Genomic DNA, 17743 nt, shown 5'->3' with positions numbered 1-17743 from the left:
CAGCAAGCAGTTTGAGATTACAAAGCATTTTTAACTTTGTTTCAGGTCAGTTTTTTGCTCTGTAATTTGGTCAAGAGAATGTTTTAACCTAGCCTATCATGTGTCTTTTTATAAATTTTATCTTCCCATCAACTGTTATCCCTCTATGCCAAGACACCAATTAAAGTCCCAATGAGAGATTTCTAAAATCTTTTTTTAATATAGCAGTCCAATTTAAAGAATCCATCAATGGCCACTGACAATTAGAATTTCCTATGGTGTATTGATCCTAATAATAACTCAATCCAGAAGTTTCTTCAGCGAAGTGGAAATCCAAAGATCTGTCCCCCGAACAAAATAAAAGATTCACTCCCAGGAATAAAATACGACAGCAAAAGACTCTTGTTGCCATAGCACTAACCAGGCAACAAGGGTTGGGACAACAAAAACCCCTTAAAGATGGGACTCTTATGACAGATCCTCCTGGGAGCTTGACACATTTGGAACAAACAACGCAAAACAAAACAAAAATATCTTGGGCCCCAGTCATTTTCAGGCTGACCGCCTGGTGGGACTCAATCATCACACCTTTTTAGATGGTGGGGACCAAGAGCAAGTCCTCCCACTTGGTCACAGATCAAGCCCTCAAGGACATGACACAAAATGAGAAGGAACTTTATCTGGTACTCCCCTTAATGAACAACACAGAAAGAAAGACACGCAGGAAAAACTATTTCTGGATGGAACGGGACTGGACAATATAAATACTGATACACAAAAAGTCCAGCAGAGTCACTACATCGAGACTAGTCATACACAAATCTTCTCTCATTAACCAAAATTTTCCAGAGGAAATGTTGATTTTTATTGTCTGCTTGACCAGATTGCACAGAGAAAGAGAAGCCAAGAGCCTCACGGGAAATAAATGCTTACCCTTTTCCTACCTGATCATCTTCCTTCATGGCCAAAAACAGGTTATGGTCTTACATCAGGTGGACGGTAAGTATTTCAGATCTTTAAGGTATCAGGCTCTGTTCATTTTTCCCAGATCCAGACAAGAAAAAGCCTGGCTGTATTAATGGGGATTCTCTACAGATGCCAATTTTCTTATGAAAGACAGCTTTGCAGGGCCACCTCTGCTTGCTGGCCCTCTGACAGACATCTCAAAATACGTTAAAAAATATATTTGGGGTAAATATTCTTATGTCCTTCAACTGACAGGTGTTTCTAGAGGTGGACCTTGTGTTTTGCAGTTGCTGGGGTTTTAGCCAGTTTTGAGGACGGTTCACCATAACGCAGAGCTCCTGCTGGATTTGACCAAGTGGGAAGGTGTTCTGGACACTGCGTGGGGCCAAGAGTTGGTCAAACCCAAAGGAAGAATGACAAAAATAAAAAACACAACAAGTGATCCCACAAATTACACACTGTTGAACACTCTAAGCGTAAAGAGAGTTTAGAGCCAATTAGCAATAAACCTTCACCTGCAGCTACCACATTCTAAAACAAAACCCCAACCCAGCTCTTTACCGGAGAGGAGACCAAGCTGAAGGCTGCTCTCCGTTGTCACAGGAGAAGGAAACTCACCTTCCTTACAGGAAGTGAGCAAAGCTCCAAGAGTAAAGGAGTTCCATGGCGAAACAAAACTCAGATCTCAATCAACTGGGAGCGCAGGGACCTCAAGGGGGAGTAGGGTCCAGTCTTTGGAAAGTCACACAATCAGTCAAAGCTCAGACTCCGTAGTTGGTACTGAGCATGAACAGGAGAATCGCTGCAGGCCTAAGGGGCTGAGCTCCTCTCAGAGGGTACCTTCATGGACACCAAGATGTTAACCAAAATGAGTGACTGAGGCAAGTGTCTGAGTCCATCAGGGTTTATTAAGCCAGAGCTTGAGGGCACACCCTGGAAAACCGTAAGTCATAGAAACCCTCCACAGCTTGTCTTGTCTTTGAAGAGGTTTTCAGGAGGCCTGATATTTATACATCTGGTTAAAGTGGAGAAGGGAGCTAGGAAGAGACAAGCAGAGGGAAGAATAATTGGTCTCACCTAGTCTTTCTTCTGTGCTTGGAAATGTAAACATTATCACTGCGAAATCTAACAGGCTTTCGTTTTAGAAGCTAGATTTCGTTTGCACACCTGAAGTTACAATTGCTTTGTCCTTGTTTTATGGGAGGATGTACATCTTGAAAAGTTTCAAGGCCAGCAAAGAACAATTTGTGAGCGTAGTCATCCAGAGATGTCTGAGGCCTTTTCGCCTTCCTGTGGGGGTCTGGAGAAAAGATGGTGGAGTCACATGACTCAGCCTCCAGACTGAACCATCCCTTTGGTGTAATGAGTTTGACAGTCCTGAGACAAAAAGGAAAGTTTATTTTCCTTTACATAATTTTAAGAGTCGTGGGGCCGAGTGCAGTGGTTCACGCCTGTAATCCCAACACTTTGGGAGGCTGAGGCGGGTGGATCACAAGGTCAGGAGTTTCAGACCAGCCTGGTCAATATGCTGAAACCCCGTCCCTACTAAAAATGCAAATGTTAGCCCGGCATGGTGGCAGGTGCCTGTAGTCCCAGCTACTCAGGAGGCTGAGGCAGGAGAATGGCTTGAACCCGGGAGGTGGAGGTTGTAGTGAGCCGAGATTGTGCCATTGCAGTCCAGCCTGGATGACAAAGATGCAATCTCAAAAAAAAAAAAAAGAGTCGTACTTCCTCAATGCTGTTCAGCTGAGGTCAAAGGGATAGGTGTGGACGGCATTACAGCTTTTTCCTATTTAGAAACCCATTGAACCTTCCCTCTCTCTCTATTGGGTTACATTCCTCTGTCCATAGATCACGTATTTACTGAGTTGTTTTTCAGAGGGGAAGAAAAATCTCACTTGAAGTCCTTAAAGTCCCAAGCATTCAGTCCAGTTCAAGAATGTCTCTCATTTTAATGATGACCAGGCACAAATATTTTTAAAAGGCTCTCAAGAAAATTTTGATAAGAGCTTCTGCACAACCCACAATCGATACCTTTGGGGAGGACCGAGCTGCAAAAGGAATGAGGAAGGAACCTTTATGTTTCCTTATCCAATGTGCCCAATGATGCTTTAAGTAGGAGCTATTATCCCTCTAGCCCAAGACGTCAATTAACTTGTCCTTTTTCTCAGAATTGGTCAAAGGTGAAAACAGGATTCAGACTCACGTATTTCTGAATCTAAAGGTCATGTTTCTCTCCACGCCATTGAGCCTATGTGGATTCAAAGGAAGGAAGGATGACTGCTCCTAACAGAAATAACCACACAGACCTCAATAAAGAGACAGGGTCTGAAACGGGCCTTAGGACAAAGAACAACTCAGGAGGCTGAGAAGGTACGCGAGGGTATTGTGGGAAGGAGTGAAAGAATTAGAATAAGTTCAGACATGAAAACATAAAACGTGGGTCACATCTTTCTATGGAGAACCAGGGTGAGACAGGGGCTGTGTGATGGGGGCTTTGAGTGGCAGCCTGAAGAACTGGAACCTCATCCTATGGATGACAGGAGTCACTGGAAAACTTTGAGAAGGTCAGAAACACGGCAAACAGCGTTTCCAGGAAGATCACTCTGACAGTATAACCAAAAACCAGTGTAACAAAAACCAGGTTAGTCGCATGCCGCGTGTAGAGTCTCATTAACATGAGAGAGATCCCATACAAAAACAGTGAACTTATTCTAAAGCTAGGTTGGGGGAAGGGGCACAAAGCATTCTGCTTCTTTTTTTTTTTTTTTTTTTTTTTGTTTTGAGATGGAGTCTTGCTCTGTCGCCCAGGCTGGAGTGCAGTGGTGAAATTACTCACTGCAAACTCCGCCTCCCTGGTTCAAGTGATTCTCCTGCCTCAGCCTCCCGAGTAGCGGGATTACAGGTGCCCACCACCACGCCCAGCTAATTTTTGTATATTTAGTAGAGACGGGGTTTCACCATCTTGGCCAGGCTGGTCTCAAACTCCTGACCTTGTGATCCAACCGCCTCAGCCTGCCAAAGTGCTGAGATTACAGGCATAGCCACCACACCCGGCACATTCTGTTTTTAAATGTGCTGTTTCAACTTTGGAGTAGAAAGTGGGCATTTTTTATAAGGTAAAGGAGAAAATGAGGCCGGGCGCGGTGGCTCAAGCCTGTAATCCCAGCACTTTGGGAGGCCGAGGCAGGTGGATCACGAGGTCAAGAGATCGAGACCATCCTGGTCAACATGGTGAAACCCCGTCTCTACTAAAACTACAAAACATTAGCTGGGCATGGTGGTGCGTGCCTGTAATCCCAGCTACTCAGGAGGCTGAGGCAGGAGAATTGCTTGAACCCAGGAGGCGGAGGTTGCGGTGAGCCGAGATCGCGCCATTGCACTCCAGCCTGGGTAACAAGAGCAAAACTCCGTCTCAAAAAAAAAGGAGAAAATGAGAAAGAACAAGTGTACCCCCGCTACTGGGCAGTCATCTACCAGGCAGTTGAGATGATGCCTTCCGGACAGAAGTAAGTTGTAAAAATGGCCAAGTTGGGCATGCTTCTGACGTGTCCTCCTAGTGGGTGTAAGTCCTGAGGTGACCCAGGATGGAAGCTCTGAGGCAACTCTCTGGAGGTGAAAGTTCCATGGCAGGTATTCTTTGATCTGCTAATTAACTGTCAACTCTTGAGAGATTAATCATGGAGCACAGAACTAGAGGAACTTGCCTTGTAGGGAATGTCTGGTGATGGGGGAGGTGGAAAGTTATATACAGATTTCTGAAGGGCTAAGTAGGAAATGAGTAGCCAGGAAAATGAGAAAAGAGACAGAGGGAGGAAAAAGGTAATTAAACCACCTCTAGAAAAATGGGGGTACTGGCTGCCTGCAGTGGCTCATGTCCGTAATCCCAGCACTTTGGAAGGCCAAAGCAGGTGGATCATTAGATCAAGAGATCGAGACCATCCTGGCCAACGTGGTGAAACATGGTCTCTACTAAAAACACAAAAACTAGCTGGGCGCGGTGGGGCACACCTGTAGTCCCAGCTACTTGGGAGGCTGGGGCAGGAGAATCGGTTGAACCCAGGAGGCAGAGGTTGCAGTGACCCGAAATCACGCCACTGCACTCCAGTGTGGTGGCAGAGTGAGACTCCATCAAGCAAGAAAGCAAGAGAGAGAGAGGAAGAAAGGAAAGAAGGAAGGATAGTAGGAAGGGAGGAAAGGAGGGAGGGAAAGAAGGAAGGAGGGAGGGAAGGAGGGAGGGAAGGAGGGAGGGAAGGAGGGAGGGAGGGAGGAGAGAGATGGGGGTAGTCAGTTACAGTTTTCCACTGCCAAGTTTTATTTTACCTTCATGGCATCTGGGTGCCATATTTGTTCTACCTACTTTTTGCCAAAAGGGGACGTAGTCATCGGGCATCAGAATGAAACTGATCTACCTGGAGTTGGAAGTATTTATGAGTAGACAGACTTATAGATTATATTGGTTGGAGCATTATGGAGTGAGGTCTAGAAGGTCTCTGGGAAAGCATGCCTTGTGTTTTTATATACAGGTTGTAACATTAGAAAGCTCCACGACAGAGGGGTATGCCTATCCCTGCAAGCAGGGCCCATGTTACAAGTAGCCTTTGCCACTGGGATGGTCCTGAACCAAATCAGGATGCTAACATTGGTCAGCAACAACGTGGGGCTATGAGAAATGAAATAAGTATTTCTGTTAAAGCAATAAAAAAAATTAAGCCACCTCTAGAAAAATAGGGGGAGTTGGTCACAACAGTATTAACCTAAATAACTTAGAAAAGTGGTTCTGAACTCTGGCAACTTAACAGAATTATCTGGAAGCTTTCTTCTTTTTTCAAACTTTTCATTTTGAAACAATTTCACACTTTCAAAAATGTTCCAAAAATAGTCAAGAGTTCCCGTTTAATTTACCCAAATATTATTTTAGATAATCACAGTGCAATCATTAAAAATCAATAAATGATCACTGACATTGTACAATGAATGAGTCTGCAGACCATATTCAAATCTCCTCCGTCTTCCCACTAATGTCCTGTTTCTGGACCAAGATCCAATTCAAGATCACACATCACATCTCATTGCTCTGTCTTCTCAATCTCCCTTAATCTGGGACAGTTTCTCAGAATTTCTTTTGCCTTCATGACCTTCACATTTTTGAAGAGTATTGGTGAGTTATTTTGTCGAATGACCCTTAGATTGGGCTTTTCTAGTTGTTTCGCATGATGAAACTCAAGTTACAAACATCGAACAAGAATACCACAGAGGCGATACTGTGCCTTCTCCATCCATCATATTAGGATGCCCTAAGATGTCAGTATCTCTGATTACTGGAGATGTTAACTTTGAGCCCCGGGCTAGAGTTCCTACACTGTTAAATGGCTATTTTCTTTGGAAGTATTTGTAGGTGACCAACACTCAGGCCACATGATGAACCAATTAGATCAGACTCTCTTGGGGGAAGACGCAGGCATTTGTAGGTTTTAAATGCCCTACAGCTGACTCTAAACAGCATCCAGGGTAGGAAACCTACAGCTTACACAGTGAAGATTAGAATCCTAGAAATCAGCTAGGAAGCCATTCCTTGGGCCTAACATCCAGTTCCAGACACAATATTTGGCATGGACCCATGGCAGAGGAATGGGAAGGCCAAAAATCTCCTAACTGGGAAAAAGATGGGTGAGTAGACTGCTGTCCAATAAAAAGAGAAGGCAGGGCCAGGTGCAGCACTCATGCCCATAATCCCAGCACTTTGGGAGGTCAAGTCAGGCAGATAACTTGAGCTCAGGCATTCAAGACCAGCCTGGGCAACACAGTGAAACCCTATCTCTACCCCCCACCCTCGAAAAAAATGGCCAAGTGTGGTAGTACGTGCTTGTACCCCCAGCCACTTGGGAGGCCGGGGTGGGACGATCACTCGAACCCAGGAGGTTGAGGCTGCAGTGAGCCATGACTGTGCCACTATACTCCAGCCTAGGTGACAGAGCAGGACCATGTCTCAAAAATAAATAAAAGCCGGGCGCGGTGGCTCAAGCCTGTAATCCCAGCACTTTGGGAGGCCGAGGCGGGTGGATCACGAGGTCAAGAGATCGAGACCATCCTGGTCAACATGGTGAAACCCCGTCTCTATTAAAAATACAAAAAATTAGCTGGGCATGGTGGCACGTGCCTGTAATCCCAGCTACTCAGGAGGCTGAGGCAGGAGAATTGCCTGAACCCAGGAGGCGGAGGTTGCGGTGAGCCGAGATCGCGCCATTGCACTCCAGCCTGGGTAACAAGAGCGAAACTCCGTCTCAAAATAAATAAATAAATAAATAAATAAAAAGGAGACAAAGAGGCAGGACACCAAGTAAAGTGTCCAGCGGTCTGGACTACTTTCTCTCCAGACCTCAGAGAAGCCTGTATTGTAGTGAAAGCACACACCATGCAATTTGACTACCATAAGCCTGACTGTGAGTTCCTGGTTGCCACTGACAGAAACGGAATTATGAATCACGTCATAAAAACATATGACCATGTATGCAGAGATGCACATTTCCGGGTATAAGTGAATGAAAAATTCACAGAATCCACATCAGAGATACATGACCTCCCCTAAACCACCCTGTCCTCCCCACTTGGTCCTTTGTCCTTTATCTCTTTTGAGGTAAGAGAACCGACTGTTGTAAATTTCACAAAATAGGAAGTGTACACATCTGTCACCCGGCTGTTTAGGCAAGAGGACACTGTGCTCAACTTCCTTAGAGTTATTACCTTGAGGTTTTTATAAAGACATATCAACAGTCCCCTCCTCAGAGGAACCATCTGATAGTATGCAAAAAAAATGTCGACGTAACCAAAACCCAGAGGCAGGAAGGACCGTGACTAGAGCAATCCCTAAGGCATCCACATGCCTGCTAAGGTCTGGTGCTGTTGGTGCAGGAGGAATTGCTGCTGGCAATAGCTGGGAAAAAAAAAAAAAGAGAGAGAGACGGCAGGGCTGGGCGAGGTGGTTCATGTCTATAATCCCAGCACTTTGGGAGGTGGAGGCAGGTGGATCACCTGAGGTCAGGAGTTTAAGACCAACCTGGCCAACGTGGTGAAACCCCATCTCTATGAGAAATACAAAAATTACCCAGGCATTGTTGCAGACCCCTGTAATCCCAGCTACTCAGGAGGCTGAGGCAGGAGAATCGCTTGAACCCTGGAGGCAGAGGTTGCAGTGAGCCCAGATCACACCACTGCACTCCAGATTGGGCGACAGAGTGACACCTTGTCTCAAAAAAAAAAAAAAAAAAAAAAAAGAAAAGAAAAAAGAGGGCAGCTCTAACACTCAGTGAGTTATAACAAAAGAACTCAGTCAACCTTCAGTTTTCACACAGTCAATACCCTTCCAGCCTCTCTATGGGGTCTCACTGGCAGGACTAGCACATAATTAAATTCCAGTACATGGGTGAAATAATTTACAGAAGGGTGGGATCAACTGGGACAGGAATGGTTGAAGATTTCACAAAACAGGAAAAATTGGGGTTAGGCCCTGAAAGGCTCAGCCTTAGGAAAGCAGAGACAAAGAGAAACAGAAGCCAAGGGGACTTAAGGAAAGCATCCAGCCCTCCTGGCCAATTGTCTGCTCAGACCTCAGAGAGACCTTTATTGTAGTGAAAACACTTGCCATATAAATTTACTTTCCTAAGCCTGACCTGAGCTCCTAATTGCCACTGACCAGAAGGAAATTATGAATCATGTGATGGACATATCCAATGACGCAAGCAAAGATGCACACTTTGTACCACTATAGATGCACAAATACGCACACACGGCCCACTGTAGACGCTAGTTTTGAAGAGGGTCCCAGGAGTAATGGGGTTTGCAGAAGTTATTACTTACTCTTCTCAAACACTATATGGGGATACTGCACAGGAGGAGCTCATCCTCAGAAGGGTGAAGTAACTTGCCCAGGCTGTTGGTGGATGTGGGATTAGAACCTCAGTGAGCCTTCACCAGAGCCCATAACGCCCCCGCGACCACCGAGAGAGACCTGGGCAGGGTATGTAGGGAACAGGAAGGAGCAGGGAGTCCTACAGCAGAAAGAAGCAATTTTAAAACAGGGAAGTTAGGTAAGCTTGCTAAAGGAGGATCACATGTTGCAGAGGTGTGAGCTCTACACACAGATGTTTGAACTTGATCTTCTGATTACAGAGAAGCCACTGAAGGTTTTGAGTAAGGACAGAATCAGTCAAAGTGAAATCTTGAGCCAAGGCCAAAGAGGGAGATGAAAATGGGGTTCCGGGTTCCTAAGCTAAAGAGACGCTGCCAGCAACAGTGACGCGGCCATGAGATGCAGGAGCGGGAACTGGACGGAGAAGCAGAAGCCCCGAGTCTAAATGCAAAAAGTTACGCAGCAAGGGCATGGCTGGCGGGGGCAAGTTACAGTCTCTTTCTGCAGGTCAGTCTCTCTCCATCTATAAATCACACGGAGTGAGAATTAATTTCTAAATGACCCTCACGCCTTGCTACTCAAAGTGTGGCGCAGCAACGGCATATCCAAAAGCTCCTTAGAAATGCAGAATCTCGGCCGGGCACAGTGGCTCACGCTTGTAATCCCAGCACTTCGGGAGGCCGAGGCGGGCGGATCACGAGGTCAAGAGATCAAGACCATCCTGGCCAACATGGTGAAACCCTGTCTCTACAAAAAATACAAAATTTATCTGGGCATGGTGGTGGACGCCCGTAATCCCAGGTAGTCAGGAGGCTGAGGCAGGAGAATTGCTTGAACCCGGGAGGCGGAGGTTGCAGTGAGCCGAGATCGCAGCACTGCACCCCAGCCGGGATAACAGAGCCAGACTCCGTCTCAAAAACAAAAAAAGAAACGAAAGAAAGAATTGCAGAATCTCAGACTCCACCAGAATCTGTATTTAAACAAGCTCTTTGGGGGATTTGTGAGCACATTAAAGATTATGAAGCACTTCTCTGAGTGTCTTCCAGTTCTAAAATGCAATGATTTCACACTCATCTGAACTCCGTTATCTCACAGCAGAAAGAAGGAAAATAGCATTTACTTTTCGCCTCGTTCGTGCCCTTTTCTTAAAACAGCCTCTTAGACGCCCACACTCAGGTAGATTTAGAAAAGACCAGAAAGGCCGTGCTGCCACCTTGCGACCATCATCAGTAAATGCACTTAACTCTTACCGGTCTCACCAGTCGTGGAGGGGATCGGGCCGGCTGGAGCCTGCAGGGTGTAGGCGGTGAAGTCCAAGTCACAGATGAGATAAGAGAATCATAGCCACCCATAAAGACATGAAGTAAATGTCAGAGAGAGCGCAGCCTGCATCACAGAGCAATAGCCTATTGCAAAAAAAAACAGTTCTTGTAACAATATGTGATCAGTTCTTCTAACACTTAACATGTGAGAAACCGTTCTGAACCAAGTGTAATGGGTATTTTCTTTTTGTTTTTTGTTTGTTTTTGTTTTTGTATGTGAGACGGAGTCTCGCTCTGTCACCCAGGCTGGAGTACAGTGGTTCGATCTCGGCTCACTGAAACTTTCGCCTCCGGGGTTAAGCGATTCTCCTGCCTCAGCCTCCCGAGTAGCTTGAATTACAGGCGCCTGCCACTATGTCCAGCTAATTTTTGTATTTTTAGTCTTTTCACCATGTTGGCCAGGCTGGTCTTGAACTCCTGGCCTCAAGTGATCCGCCTGCCTTGGCCTCCCAAAATGCAGGGATTACAGGTGTGAGTCACTGCGCCCGGCCGCTGTAATGGGTATTTTCAACATCAGCCTCAGCCTGAACTCCACCAGTAAACTGGTAATTTCCCAAGGAAACATACTCTAATGTGACAGCTCTTTTTCATCCTGAGCCAAAATATGTCTGAGTCTTACTCACCAATGCTTGTCCTACTCTCCATAGGCTGAAATAGGTCTAATAACACTTCTTTGTACAACCCACCTTCAAATATTGGTTTTTTAAAAACCCATATGCCGCCCATCCCAAATACCCTTGGTGGTTCCCCATATGGGGTCACCTGAGGCCCCACACCCACACACCCCAGTCACTTTCCCACAGGCAAGTGAAGTGTAGCAACCATAGCAGACACTCCGAATCCTAGGGGTGTCCCCAGAGCAGCAGAGCCACAGGTCCCCCCCATCCTGGCACCTCATCCCTATATAGCAGCTAAACGCCACACCAGCTGACCTGGGGACGCTGACTTTTCCTGTTTGTGCCACTGCTCAGTCATCCCACACCTGTGCAGGTGTCTACTTTTTACTCAGTTTTATTTTGTACGAAATATTTATTGGAGTCTGCTGCGTACTGTCACTGGAGAGACAAAGGTGAATCACACCTGGTCCCTGCCTCACAGAGCTCCAGGCTACAGACGGAACCCACTCAAAGCCAGACCATTACCATTCAGTGAGAAATGCTGTGACAGAACATCACACAGGCTTTTCTGACCCATCTCACCAATCCCCTGTGAAATACCTTCCACTCTTGGTTTTCTGGAATCAGTTTTCCCCATTTCAAGCTCAAAGTGAAAAAGAGAATGCAAATGTCCCCGATGGTCCTTTGTGCAGTCACAGCTGGACCTGGCATGTCCTCCTGGCTAATCCAGGTGCTCAGGGCTCCGACTTCACTCTGAATGTTCTCTCTGCTGTCGGAGCTCACCGATGTCTGCACCTGCAGCAGCCAGGTGGCTGCACACTAACAGAAAGTCCAGCAAGTCAGGAAGCTTGCTTTACTCCCTTAACTTTGAGGCTAGTGACCGTGTCGCTGAACTAATCCTATAACTTCCCTGCACTTTAATTTCCACGTCTGTGAAGTGGAGCAGGTGGACTCGGTCACCCTAGGTCCAGGTGCATAGTGAGAGCGCCTCAGAGACAGCAGCACACCTGATCTTCTCAGCATCCACCACCTAGCAAATACCAGGCACACACCAGGTGCTCAAAGCCTCACTGAATGTATTTGTGAATAAATGACTACATTAGAGCCACGTGAATCATGGACAAAGTCAACACATATTTTTGAACGTCTACCAAGTACACCGTAGAATAAGGAAATAAGTAACCCAGGCAGGGCCGGGTTTTCTCCTAACTTCCCCTTACCTCCTTCCTGGGGGGAGGGAGGGCCTTTGTACATCAGAGAGAATCTTCACACAAATAATGTTCTTGAGATGCGTTACAAGGAGCTGTCATGTTAAGAGGAAAATCCATTTGTCTTGGGGGTGTTTTAATCAATGGACCTGAGGGACCCAAAGCCCCCTCCAATGGGACACAGGATGCGACACTCACCCCAAGTGCATGGAGGGAAAATGAGATGGAGTGAACTGACAGGGAGCAGGACCTGGGAGAACAGAGAGGTAAAGAGACTGCGGGATCCAGAGGAAGGTCTGAGGAGGAGCTCCCGGCCCCTTTTCAAAAAAGAACACAAACAACCCTGACCTCAAAGATCCCCATGCAAAGAGCTCCAGGGGCGCCTCTCCTACAAAACACCCTTGCTCTGCATGGCCCTCCTTTCTGCCCTCCACCAACCCAAATCCTCCCCACCCTGTGAGAGCAGCTCACGTTCCACCCGCTCAGTCCCCTGCTCTCCTGCCACTTTGAGAGATGACTGCACTCATATCTCTAGGCTTTATGAACTGATGTCAACTCCCTGGTTAGACTTGAGCCTCCTAAAGGCAGAGACCATTTTTAGAATTTTCCAGAAAGAAGCCACACCAGTGATTTGCATCAGAACAAGCCCAGCCTGTGTCTTCAACTCAAACACAGGCTCAGTCCTGGCACAGTCCCTGGCCCCTGCAGTGTTTTATAAACCCTGCAGTAGCAAAGTGTATAGTCACCTCTGTGTCAGTCAACAGGCCGGGATAAGTTGAAGCACACAGAGAGAAGAACGGTCAAACAAAACTCAAAGGGCTTTGACTCATGCCTTGCCTCTTCCCTTCTCTCAGGGAAACAAAGTCACACCCCCTGCTCTCACTCCTGCCTGGAGGCTTCCAAGGAGGGCTCCCTTGCTAACCTTCCCTTCAGCCCCCATGAAAATCACCCAGCATTCAAGCCCAGCCTCTTCTCTTCCTTTGAGCAAATTTCCTAAAGTCTCAAATCAATGTCAAGTTTAGTAAGTCCTGATATTCCATGACCCTTAATGTTTACTTCAAGTATTATTACCTTTCTTCTTTCGCCTGGGGCCATTTCCAAACAAGGGCTGGACCAGGCGCCCCAGCAGCTGGGCAAACACACTTCCAGGGCTCCTTCCCTCCTGTGGCTCCTGTTTCTCAAACCCTCTGGGACCTGCAGCTCTGGGGGTCTTCCACCATCCCAGTTCCTTCTCCTTTACACTGAAACAATGAAGCTAGGCAATGGGAAGGAATTATGAACAGACCCAGAACAAGGCAACTTACCAGGCAACGACACTACTGTTGCCAATATTTTGCCAAGGATGGGAGCAGGAGCACAGAGGGAAAACAGACCTTGTCAACGTCTCTTCTGCCAACACTTAGCACCCGCTTTCCTGCCAAATACTCAGCTAGAGTGGGTCACTGAAAGGTATAAGGGGGCGCCAGGTGCAGTGGCTCACGCCTATAATCCTAGCACTTTGGGAGGCCGAGGTGGGTGGATCACGAGGTCAGAAGTTCAAGACCAGCCTGGCCAACATGGTGAAACCCCGTGTCTACTAAAAATACAAAAAATAGCTGGGTGTGGTGGCGCGAGCCTGTAATCCCAGCTACTCAGAAGGCTGAGGCAGGAGAATTGCCTGAACCCAGAAGGTGGAGGTTACAGCGAGCTGAGAGGGTGCCACTGCACTCCAGCCTGGGTGACAGAGCAAGACTCTGTCTCTAAAAAAAAAAAAAGAAAGAAAGAAAAGAGAGGTATAAGGAAATCCAAATGAGAAAAAAGACTTGAGGAAGAAATCATGAAGCATTGGGGTGTGGGAGGCGGGAAGGAGTACAGGAGAGAACGGGCACAGCTGCCAAGTTATCAGTCACCTTCTTATGCTCTTAAGAATGCTGCATTTCTGGCTAGGTGCGGTGGCTCATGCCTGTAATCCCAGGACTTTGGGAGACGTAGGTGGGTGGATCACCTGAGGTCAGGAGTTCGAGACCAGTCTGACCAACATGGAGAAATGCTGTCTGTACTAAAAATACAAAATTAGCTGGGTATGGTGGCGCATGCCTGTAATCCCAGCTACTCAGGAGGCTGAGGCAGGAGAATCACTTGAACCTGGGAGATGGAGGTTGCGGTGAGTCAAGATCGTGCCATTGCACTCCAGCCTGGGCAACAAGAGCAAAATTCTGTCTCAAAAAAAAGAAAAAATGCTGCTGCATTTCTTTTGTTTAACAAGTTTCATCTCCCAAATTTTCATAAAGTTCATGGTCTAATCTGTTACCCAACAGCAAGACGGCATCACTTCACTGCTTTTGCCCTCAGATGAAAAGTGTTGTGGGTCTAAAGCACAGACTGCCAGGCCATGTACCCTGGCCCCAACCATCCCCAGAGATCAGGCGCCTCCAACTGGGAACTTTCCATGCGCACTCCAGGTGACGTACAGCCGCACCAACAGTCAAAATGAAAGTTCTAATCTCTTCCCTCCTCCTCTTGCTGCCACTAATGCTGGTGTCCATGGTCTCCAGAAGCCTGAATCCAGGTAAATAAGACTGTCTGTGAAGGAGAAACAGGAGGGAGGGGGAGAAAATGTGGCAAAACAGGCCACATGTGCATCAAAATGTAGCCCTTTCAGCCTTTCAGCCACAGAAATCGGGAGCAAGTGAGCCTTTCTCAGTGCCAGGGTCCTCATTTACTAAAAGAAGCAAACTGTACTTACACCCAGTGTTGCGAGCGTTAAATGAGATACTGTGTATGAAAGTGTCTGAAACTACAGCTGGCAAATATATATATGTACATGCTGGTTCAACAAAGATTTGCTTCCTTGCCTTCTCCCCCAAGCTTTTCCCGGTAGAGTAATGCACTTCCCCAGGGCCAAATTTGGTGGCAGTTGTGGAGGGATGTTAAAGGCAACTGTACATTCATAAAGGATAAGGAACTCAGCTGGGTGCAGTGGCTCATGCCTGTAATCCCAACACTTCAGGAGACCGAGATGGGCACATCACCTGAGGTCAGGAGTTCAAATCCAGCCTGACCATCATGGAGAAATCCCGTCTCTACTAAAAATACAAAAACTTAGCCAGGCGTGGTGGTGCATGCCTGTAACCCCAGCTACTCGGGAGGCTGAGGCAGGAGAATCGCTTGAACCTGAGAGGCAGAGGTTTTGGTGAGCCGAGATTGCACCATTGCATTCCAGCCTGGGCAATAAGAGCGAAACTCCTTCTCAAAAAAAAAAAAAAAAAAAAAAAGGATAAGGAACTCTTTGCTTATATTCCCTTTTTGTAAAGAAAAGATCTCAGTCCGTCACCCAGGCAGGAATACAGTGGTGCCATCATAGCTCACTACAGCCTTGAACTCCTGAACTCAAGCAGTCTTCTTGCCTGTCTCCCAAGTAAGTATAATTAGAAGTGTACACCACCATGCCTGGCTAATTTTTTTTTTTCTGTGGAGACAGGGTCTCTCTATATTGCTCAGGCAGATCTCAAAGTTTGCTTGTATTTCTTTTTTTTTTTTTTGAGACACAGTCTCAGTCTATTACCCAGGCTGGAGTGCAGTGGTGTGATCTTGGCTCACTGCAACTCTGTCTCCTGGGTTCAAGCAAGTCTCCTGCTTCAGCCCCCTGAGTAGCTGGGATTAAAGGCGCATGCTACCACAACTGGCTACTTTTTGTATTTTTAGTAGAAATGGAGTTTCACTATGCTGGTCATGCTGGTCTTGAACTCCTGACCTCATGATCTGCCTGCCTTGGCCTCCCAAAGTGCTGGGATTACAGGCGTGAGCCACTGTACCCAACCCACTTGTATTCTTTAGAGGGTACCAGGTATGCACAGATTTTAATGCTATTTAATGGTAATGTAATAAACTGAAGAAAATCCTATCACCAGGTAATGTCCACATTTGAAATTTTAGCAGGCCGGGCGCAGTGGCTCAAACCTGTAATCCCAGCACTTTGGGAGGCCGAGGCGGGTGGATCACGAGGTCAAGAAATCGAGACCATCCTGGTCAACATGGTGAAACCCCGTCTCTACTAAAAATACAAAACTTTAGCTGAGCATGGTGGCACATGCCTGTAATCCCAGCTACTCAGGAGGCTGAGGCAGGAGAATTGCCTGAACCCAGGAGGCGGAGGAGGTTGCGGTGAGCCGAGATCGTGCCATTGCACTCCAGCCTGGGTAACAAGAGCGAAACTCCGTCTCAAAAAAAAAAAAAAAAAAGAAATTTAGCCACACCAAGCCCTGCTGCAACAGTGCGTCCTTTGGGAAGCAGACCTTTGGCTAAGGGTTTTGAATCTACTCCAGTTTTCATGACAAGCAAAGTGCCCCAGCCCTTTGCAGAGAAAGCACCTAGAAGAGAGCTCACCCCGCCAGGCACAGCGGTTCACACCTGTAATCCCAGCGTTTTGGGAGACCAACACAGGCAGATCATTTGAGGTCGAGTTTCAGACCAGCCTGACCAACATGGTCAAACACCATCTCTACTAAAAATACAAAAAAATTAGCCAGGCATGATAGCACATGCCTGTAGTCCCAGCTACTTGGGAGGCTGAGTCAGGAGAATAGCTTGAACCCAGGAGGCAGAGGTTGCAGTGAGCCAAGATCGCACACCACTGCATTTCAGCCTGGGCGACAGAGCAAGACTCCATCTCAAAAACAAAACGGAGAGGGGGAGAGAGAGAGAGAGAGAGAGGGAGCGCTCACACACTCCATGTGTATTTCCTCTTGGAAGCACCAACTCCCCAAGGGCCGCTTTGAGGTGAAACGGCTTTGTTACATACTCAGCATCAACTTGGTCCTAAAATCAGGAGACATTCTCCCTTCTCCATCCCAATTTCCAACATCCCCTCCTGTGTAGAGAGGACACTCTGAAAGCTGCTGAGCCCCACAGCCCTAGGGCCTAGACCACTATTCCGAAAGGGAGGACTTTTCCATCACTGTGACAGACACCCAGGCTCGAGTCCTTAGCCTGGACTCAAAGCTCTACTCCAACCTGCCTTTGCAGCGCAACCCCTCCACTCACTAAAAATTACTCTCTCTCTCCACTCAAATTAGACTGTTTGCCCTACCCTGAACAGGGCTTGTGTTTTTCCATCAGCTCAACTTTGTTTACACGCCCAGCTCAAAACCACCTTCCCACAGCTTCCCTCAGTTCCTCCCACAGTCAGAGGTGCACTCTTCCTCCTGAGAGCCAGCTTAGCCTTACCGGATGCTCTTTTCTTGCACTGATTGTAAGGCCAGTTGCCTAGCCTCGAGCTCAGACACGCCCATCCCTCTCCACGCCTGAAAATTACGTCACCAGAATCTGCACTCGGCATCTAGCTTTGCCACGCCCACCTCTGCACTCAACACTAAACTCTGCACTCGGCACCTAGCCCGCCGTTGGGAATCCCCTCTGCACTCAGCACCAGGATCTGCACTCGACACTAAACTCTGCACTCGGCACCTAGCCAGCCGTTGGAGAACCCGGCCAAAATTTAAAAGAAGACCCCACCAAAACCTGCCCAATAGCACATTGCCCCTTCCAGCCCACTCACCGGAAATCCTGCCTACCTACCTATAGCAGCTTGCCACGTCCACATCCTGTTTCTCCACAGCCAATCAGAGTCCCTTCCCTCCCTATATAAGCTGACGCCTGAGGCGACTCAGGCGCGACTTCTCTTGCCCTCTTTCCCTGGGCTATAGAACCTCCCCAAGTAGCCAGGAGCCAAATAAATTGGCGTCCAATTGTTCTCATGCAGGC

At 47.3% G+C, this 17743-nt stretch overlaps 1 protein-coding gene and 1 long non-coding RNA gene across 2 annotated transcripts in view; one reads left to right on the top strand and one right to left on the bottom strand.

Moving 5' to 3' along the window:
• The window catches only part of LOC116530843 (carcinoembryonic antigen-related cell adhesion molecule 6-like), a 75777-nt gene extending 74307 nt beyond the window's left edge, over positions 1-1470 (top strand). The window contains exon 6 of the mRNA XM_032249279.1: positions 1201-1470. The gene's annotated coding sequence lies outside the window, so the exon portion shown is untranslated. The remainder of the gene's footprint in view (positions 1-1200) is intronic.
• Positions 1471-9026: 7556 nt separating this feature from the next.
• LOC116530875 lies at positions 9027-17455 on the bottom strand. The gene is made up of 3 exons (XR_004260167.1): positions 17227-17455; positions 14805-14807; positions 9027-9037 (listed from the first exon to the last, which is right to left on the bottom strand). It is a non-coding gene; the product is annotated as an uncharacterized LOC116530875 (long non-coding RNA).
• Between the last annotated feature and the right edge of the window lie 288 nt (positions 17456-17743).

Source organism: Sapajus apella, unplaced genomic scaffold (assembly GCF_009761245.1).
Source record: "Sapajus apella isolate SASKATOON/1434 unplaced genomic scaffold, GSC_monkey_1.0 scaffold68, whole genome shotgun sequence".
Taxonomy (NCBI): Eukaryota; Metazoa; Chordata; class Mammalia; order Primates; family Cebidae; genus Sapajus; species Sapajus apella.
The sequence above is the reverse complement of the archived record's forward strand: the minus strand, read 5'-3'. Positions and strand labels throughout refer to the sequence as shown.